Source organism: Mustela erminea, chromosome 9 (genome assembly GCF_009829155.1).
Source record: "Mustela erminea isolate mMusErm1 chromosome 9, mMusErm1.Pri, whole genome shotgun sequence".
NCBI lineage: Eukaryota > Metazoa > Chordata > Mammalia > Carnivora > Mustelidae > Mustela > Mustela erminea.
Genome location: NC_045622.1, coordinates 88,503,484 through 88,512,324, shown reverse-complemented (window position 1 = coordinate 88,512,324; position 8,841 = coordinate 88,503,484).

Here is an 8,841-nt window from a genome sequence, read left to right as displayed (position 1 = left end):
TGTCTTTTAATGCCCACCCTCATTTCTCACCCACCAAAACAGCTTTCTCCATCATATGGGATGTGAAGGTAGAGGGTAGTGCTAGACACCTAAGTTCACAATGACAACAATAGCAACGTGAAATTACTTTCAAATAAGAATGTCTGCTTTCATGATTCCTGATATTGGATCAATTTAAATAAGCCATGTGTAACCTAAGTCCGTCCACCTTTTTTTTTTTTTGCTTCCATAGGCAATTGGAAGACTATGATCTATCAATTTTCTTCCTCTCCTTTGTGGGTAAAAACTGAACTAACGGTCTATTGATTCTACTGGATACTCAGCATTCAGAATGATGCATTACACACAGTTGCACATTTGTTTTCTGTTATTTTATCTAATGATTGATGGAAATTCTATGACCTTTTGAATAGTGAGTCCTCTTTAGCCATTTGTAGATCATTATTATCATCCAAATGTGATTAGGTTTAAAATGTATATGAATAAATTCTCTTTCCTGAGAATGGTTTTTGTTTTGTTCATAAACAGCTAAAAGAAAAAAAATATTCTTAACATGAATAATAGGATCAGCAGCTACTAAGAATGAAATCCAATTTACGACATAACTGGCTAATCTAGAGAGTAATCTATCCCTACAGGATGACTTAGTAAGTTATTTTAGCACCAAAAGTTTCCATTAGACATTGAAGATATGGTTTCATGCCCCAGCTCCACAAGAAGTTATTGTGCAAAATTTGGAATGTCGTTTACCCCTCTGAAGCGGAGTTTCATGGCCACTCCTAGATGCAAAGTAGATAGGAAACTGTAGCAGAGCAGCACCTGAGTGGCTCAGTAAGTTAAGTGGCCAACCCTTGATTTGGGTTCAGGTCATGATCTCAGGGCTCTGGGATCAAGTCCTTGTCATGCTCCACACTCAGCAAGGAGTCTGCTTCAGGATCTCCAGGATTCTCTCTCTCCCTCTGCGCCTCCCCCTGCTTGCTTGCTTTCTCTTTCTTTCTCAAATGAATAAATATATTTTTTAAAGATTTTATGTATTTATTTGACAGACAGGATCACAAGTAGGCAGAGAGGCAGGCAAAGAGAGAGGGAAGCAGGCTGCCCACTGAGCAGAGAGCCCGATGCGGAGCTGGATCCCAGGACCCTGAGATCATGATCTGAGCTGAAGGCAGAGGCTTAACCCACTGAGCTACCCAAGCACCCAAATGAATAAATCTTTTAAAGAAAAAAAGAATGAACATTTAGCCAATAACTTTAGCAGGTATAAACCCAGGTAAAACAAAAATGATACTATTACTAAAAGGAAGGTAACAAAAATTGATATTGGAGTTTAAGTAGCTAAAAAAGCTAAACAGCCTTTCACAGTTAAATAAAAACAAAACATATAAATGCAACTACTTTAAAGATACAATGCTTATTTGTAAACACTTTTTTTTTTAGATCTCTTATAAATTTTTAGGCAGAAAGTAATAGCTTTTTTGTTACTGTTTCTTAGTCATAATATCCTAGTTTAGGAGGAGGCTCTGCCAAGCCAAGTTTAGGGAAATACTTGAGTCAACCAGAACTGTAGAATAGTTTCATTTAAGCAACTTATGATGCCATTAGTGACACAGGTGAAGGCATTTAACATGCATGTTAGTTTTTATCCTGTCCTATTAAATAAAGAGGCATTTTGTTAAAGCAAGATGATTATCTCTAAGATATTGTTCTTTCATCAAATTTCCCAATTTAGCCCACTTCTGATGTCTCGCAGGGTTTAAGTAAAGAGTATTATAACTGAATTGCTGTAGCTAATGATATCCCCTGATGGGGAGGCAGGAAAGCAGAGCAAAGTTTTGAGCAGCTGAAGGTGTAATTTGGCCTGGCATAAACTTCCTTCCTTGCCAGAGGTGGAAGGGGAAGCAAAACAAAACAGAAACAATAAATAACTTCTTTAATATATATCAGAGATAAATTTAAAGATCTCCTTAATGGTAAATTTTCTCAAAATCTATGCGTTCACAGTATATTATGTAAGCCTTGAGTTTTTGATATTTTAAACAAGTTTTGCATTGTATTTGATCAAAAAACTGAGGGAGAAGACAACTTTTCATCTCAAAATGTCCTCAGTGAAAACCCCTTCACTTTAGAAAGCAGTACATCATGCGGTCTGAGTGGCAGGAATTATGACTATGCCTGCTCGAAGAGATTGGCAAATTCTCTCCTCAAAAAGCAACTATACAGCCAAACAATAGACCAAAAACATAATGAAACAAAAATGAAGAAAATCATTTCAGTGCTACAAAATCAACCAAAGGCAAAATACAATCTGCAAAGTATTTATGGTTTTAAAATAGCTGGACATTAAGCAAGAATAGTGGCGATCTAGGGCATTCGGGTCTGGGCATGCTCCCACCCTCTCCCACACTCCCCGTTTAGCACAGTGGTTCTGCCAGGCTGGGTGAAGACACAAAAACTTTCAGAGTCTCTGCAGCATGAAAAAGGGGCTTCCTTTATTTGGCGTGACAGGTGACATCTATGGCCAGCAACACTGTCAGGGGATGTGACTTGTCAGAGGTAGGTGAGTGGTGGCTGGGGTGGTCAACATACCATGTCTACTCGCTTGATATTGTATGGTAGGGAGACAAGCATATCCCTGACCAAGACTGACCACTGTAACAGGGAAGAAAAGACGGAGCAAACAAAATATTTGACAAAATAGGACTAAAGACTTATAAATTTGATGAAAATAATATTTATACAACAAAGAACCTCAAGAAACCTAAGCAGGATAAATACAAAGAGATCCATATAGAGAGACATCATGACTATTGAAGACCATAGAGATTACTGTAAGACAAAGTCAAAATCTTGAAATCAACAAGAAAAAAAAAAATTCATTACATACAAAGGAGCATCAATATTATTGTTTCTCATCCAAAACAATGGAGGTCAGAAGGAAGGGATATGGCATATTCAAAGTGGTGGAAAAAATATAAATGGTCAACAAAGAATCCTATACACTGCAACACACTTCTACAGTGAAATGAAAAATGAGAAAATTTTCGCTGGCAGAACTGCCTTATAAGACATATCAAAGGAATTTCTTCAGGCTGACAAAAAAACAAAAATGATACCAGATTGCAACTGAAATCCACAGGACCAAATTAAGATCATAGGAAATGGCAAACATATGAGTCACTATAAACAATATAAGTCAAAATATGTTTTCTGTAGATTTATCTTCATTCTTAACTTTTATGGAAGGCAAAGATTATACAAAGTGATAAGAATAACACTATTGCTTGGGTTCATAATATGTATAAATATAACACGTTTGGCAATAATAGAAAAAAGGAAGGGTGATGGAATGAATGTATACTGGAAAGAGGTTTGATAATTTAACCAAAAGTGGCCTGTTACTAATCTGAAGTGATTTGTGGTTAAGTTAATATGTATATTATAATCCTTAAAATAACCATCAGAAAATGAGCAAATAAACTCACCGAAAAAAATCAACAGATGAATGGAAATTCCATATTAAAAATACCTATTTAGCACAAAAGAATGCAGTCTTGGAGTAACAGAGAAAAAAATAAATGACAAGACAAATTAGAAACTAGAAGGTAAATTACAAATGTCAAACATAAATCCAACTATATCAATAATCACTTTGAACGGGAATCATATAACTACCCTAACCAACAGGTACCTGAACAACAGTGTCAACCTAATAGAGATCTAGAGTAAATTCCACCAACAATAGCAGAATCCACATTCTTTTTATGCATCATTCCCCAGGATACACCATATGCTAGGCAATGAAACAAGTCATACTACTTTCAAAACTACTGAAATCATGCATGGTATATGCATAGTACATATCTGATAGAATATTGTGATTTATAAGGAATATGTGTTCATTCAAATGACTAAAATATATTTCTCATATGTATTTGGTCTTCATCCACAGTTAATAATGGCTTATAACTCCCAAAATTCTTGGCATTTCCTAAGCTTTCAGAGTGAAGTAGGTGCCTTTTGTTATGTTAATGAAGGTGACTTTTGGACCACATCCAAGGGCAGGGGCTGGTTGCCAGAAGGACCAACCAAGTGATTAGAGGGTTGGAAACTTCAGTCCCCTGAAGGGGATGGAGGTTAAATTAGGCAATGGCCAAGGATTTAGTCAATCATGCTGCGATGAAGCCACCATGAAAACCAAGAGGACTTGGTTAAGAGAGCTTCTGGGTTGGTGAACATGTGGAGATCGAGGGGAGAGTGACATATCTGGAAAAAGCATGGAAATTCTGTGCCCTTTCTCCATATGTCACCCTATATATCTCTTCATTCAACTACTGAAGTGTTTCCCTGAGTTCAGTGAGCCACTCTAGCAAAGTGAAAAAACCTAAGGAAGAGGTTGTTGGAACTCCAATCTGTAGCCAATCTGTCAGCACACAAAACAGCCTAGGGCTTGCAACTAGCATCTGAAGAAGTTGCGAGGGTCAGGGTAGAGGAAAGTCTTAGAGATCTGAGCCCTTAACCTGTGAATCTGATGCTATCTCAGTAGAGTAACAACTGAGTTGGATTCTTGGATGCTTCACTGGTGTCCAACAATTGCTTGGTGCTGTACCAGCAGGGGGATGGGGGGTGGGGGGTGGGACAGGGGCGGCAGTAGAACACTCATGCACATATTGGAATTGGATCTGGGAACCCAAAGAGTTGGTGTCAGAGGATCTGATCGCAATAAATACATTAGAAATCAACTACAGGAGGAAATATGGGAAATCCCCTAATATTATTAAACAACACTATTCTAACTAACTCATGGATCAAAGGAGAAATCATAGGTAAAATAGAAAATATTCTAAAATTAATGAAAATGAAAATACTATATACCATAATTTATGTGATGCAGCTAAAATCGTGCTTAGAGAGAAATTTATAGCTGTATGGCCTATATCAGAAAACAAAGAAAGGTCTCAATAATAACCTGAGTTTGCATCTTAATAAACTAGATACTCATGAGCAACTTAAACTCTAAACAACTAGAAGCAAAGAACTAAAAAATATTAGAAGAGGCATCAATGAAATAGCAGATAACAGAAAAAACAATGAAACCTGAGGTTTGTTTTTTGAAGAATTCAAAAAAAGCAAATTACCAAAAACCAGAAAGAAAAAAAGGAGACATCATTAATTACCCTAGAAAAATAAAAATATGTAAGGGATTATTGTGAATAACTTTATACCAACAAATTATATAACTGAGATGAAGGAAAATGTACAAAGAAATGATCAAGACTGACAGGAAGAAATAGCAAACCTTAATATACATATAAAATATTTAAAAATTGGTAATTAAAAATATTCCCACAAAGAAAAACTCAGGTCTGGGTAAATTCTCTCAAACAAAGGAAGGAATTATTATAAATTTTTTACAAATTATTTTTTTAATGTAAGAAGAGGAATCACTTACCAACCCATTTTCTAAGACTAGCATTACTTTGTTATTTAATCCAGACAAAGATAACCCAAGAAAGGAGAACTACAGAAAAATATCCTTCTTGATCATATATGTAGAATCTTTGAAAAAATGTCAGTAAACTAAATAAAATATTATGCACTATAATTGTTTTAGTTAGGTTGTTTATAACAAAATACCATAGATTAGGTGGCTTAAACAACAGAAATTTATCACTCACAGTTACGGAGTTTGGGAAGTCCAAAATCAATGTGCTGGTCCATTTGGTTCTTGCTGAGAACCTTTTTTATTTGGTTTGCAGACAGCATTCTTCTCATTGTATCCTGACATGGTGGAAAGCAGATAAAGAAAAAGCTCTCTCATGTCTCTTCTTATGAGGACACTAATGTCATCGTAAAGACTCCATTCTTATGACCTAATTATCTCCCAAAGACCCATCTCCAAAAATCATCATGTTGGGGGTTTCAGGATATGGGTTTGGGGGTAACACAAACATGCAGTCTATAACAATAACCAAATGCTTTTTACCTCGGGGATGTAAGATTGGCTGAAAGTTAAATTGAAATAATGTTTTATGCCATATTGATAAAATACAAAAACACATGACCATCTCATTAAAGACAGAAAAAGCAATTAAGAAAAAAGAATCTAGGATTTAAAAATGAAGAAGAACATCTGCAAACTATGAAAAATAGGAAACAACTTACTCAACCTGATAATCTCTACATCATACCCGAAACTAGCATAACCCTTAGAAATGAAAAAGAATGTTTTCCTCCAAAAATGACAAACAAGTATGTGCATTCTTGCCACACCTATGATCCTTGGACTAGAGGCTTCTACCATGGCTGACAAAAAAAAAGAATAAATAAAATTATCTTATTCACAGTTGACATGACCTTCTATGTAGAAAATCCTATGGAATCCAATAATGTATTAATAAAACAAATAATGAAGTAATCAAGATTGCAAGATTCACTATTGTTAATGATAAATATATTAAAGCCAATTGTATTAGTGAATATTACAAAAACAAAATTAAGAAAGCAATTTTATTATGATAGCATCAAAGAATAAAATACCCAGAAATATGTTTACTATATAAAGAAGTACACAACTTCAACACGTAAAAATATAAAGCATTATTGAAAGGAATTTAAGAAGATCTAAATAAATCTAAAGACAACAATGTTAATGGATCTAATAGTCTCACAGAACTAAATGTAAGAATTAAACTATAAAACTTCTAGAAAATGAGAAAGTCATTGTGATCTTGACTTTGGGGGAAAAATTCCTTTTTTTTTTTTTAAGATTTTATTTATTTATTTGACAGATCACAAATAGGCAGAGTGGCAGGCAGAGAGAGAGGGGGAAGCAGGCACCAGGCTGAGCAGAGAGCCCAAAGTGGGGCTTGATCCCAGGACCCTGAGATCATGACCTAATCAGAAGGCAGAGGCTTTAACCCACTGAGCCACCCAGGTGACTCTGGAAAAAAAAATTCTTATACTTCAAACATGATCCATTAAATAATTAACTGATGAACTGACCTTCATCAAAATTAAAAATGTTTCTGCTTAAAAAAATACCACTCTGAAGATGAAAAGTCAAGCCACAGACTGAGAGAAAATATCTGAAAATCATGTATCTAATAAAGAACTTATATGCAGAATATATAAATCAACTCAGTAAGAAGAAGACAAATAACCCAATTTAAAAATCAGCAAAAGATTATGAATCTTTGAATGGACACTTGACAAAAGAAGATACATGAATAATAAGCACTTGAAAATATGCTTACATTATTAATCATTAAGAAAATGCTAAACTCATAAAGAGACACAACTATACACCCACTAAAATGGCTATAATGAAAAAGTCAGACAATTACCTGTCAGAGAGAATACTAAAAAACTGAAACCATCATACACTGCTGTGGGAAGATTAAAGTGATACAGCCACTTTGGGAAGTGTTTCTTAAAAAATATAAGCACTAGGTAACTGGGTGGCTCAGTCAGTTAAGCAGCTGCCTTGTCGGCTCAGGTCATGATCCCAGGCTCCTGGGATCAAGCCTCACATCAGGCTCCCGGCTCAATGAAGAGTCTGCTTCTCCCTCTCCCTCTGACTGCTGCTCTGCCTACTTGTGCGAGCTCTCTCTCTCTGTCAGATAAATAAATTAATAAATAATTTGAATATATACATATATATTTACATATGTATATGCATACACACACACATACATATATGTGTATATATACACATTTATTTACCATACAACCTAGCAATTTTACTTCTAGGAATCTATCCAAGCAAAATGAAAAGACAGACCCACATGTGTGTGAATATTCGTAGCATCATTATTCCCAATAGCCCCAAACTGGAAATAACCCAAATGTCTATCCACTGACAAAGATAAACAAAATGTGCTAGATATATACAATGTAACAGTATCCAGCCATGAAAAGTAATAAATCCCAATACACACTACCACTTGGATGACCTCAATGCCAGCAGGACAAGTGACAGAAAACAGAAGTAAAAAAACTACAATGTAAAATTTTACTTATATGAATTTTCTAGAGAAGGCAGACTTATAGCAAATGAAAGAAAATCAGTGGCTTCCTAAGGTTAGGTGTGGGAGTAGGGATTAATTCAGGGAATGACAGAATGTTCTAAATCTGGATTAGGGTGAAGGTTGTAAAATTCTAAGTTTTGTTTAAATTGTAAATTTATTATTTTTAAAGCTAATTGGCAGAAACCATCGTTAAGTTTGGTGCATTTACACTAACAAACTGATCATTAATTGAAATAATTGACTGAGAAAATATAGTTTTCAACCTAAAAAGAATAAATAAATAAAACCAAATTTCTCCCTGTTCTCGTAGTGGAGTGTTGGGGGTAGGAAGGATATATGACATTCTTTTTCCTTCTCTATCAATAGGCTTATTGTCTGCAATTCCTAGAATCTTTCCACCTCCAGTTTAGGACTCAAGCTTAATATAGAGATGGTGCAAGATATCCATGAGCAACAAAGTAACCAGATCAAAAGAAAAGTTCCATTTCTTTGAGAGGATGCCTGACCTTTGAGGCCATTTTCCTATTGCTGTCCTACTGCCATCGTCAGTAGGCAGTTGAGGTTAAGTTGTAGTTGTAGTTGAGGTTGTAGTTGTAGTTGAGGTTAAGTAAAAGTCAGGGTAATGTTATAGGCAAAACCTCATGTTACAGAGATAGCCAAGTCCATGTTTCATCATTTTTAATTCTACCATTTACTAGTGCAGCAACATTGAGAAAGTTACTTGACATCTTTCATCCACAGATTCATCCTCTGGAAATGGGGTGGAAATCAATGTCTGTCTTCCTCCTTCAGTTGTTTTGAGGTTAAGTGAGAT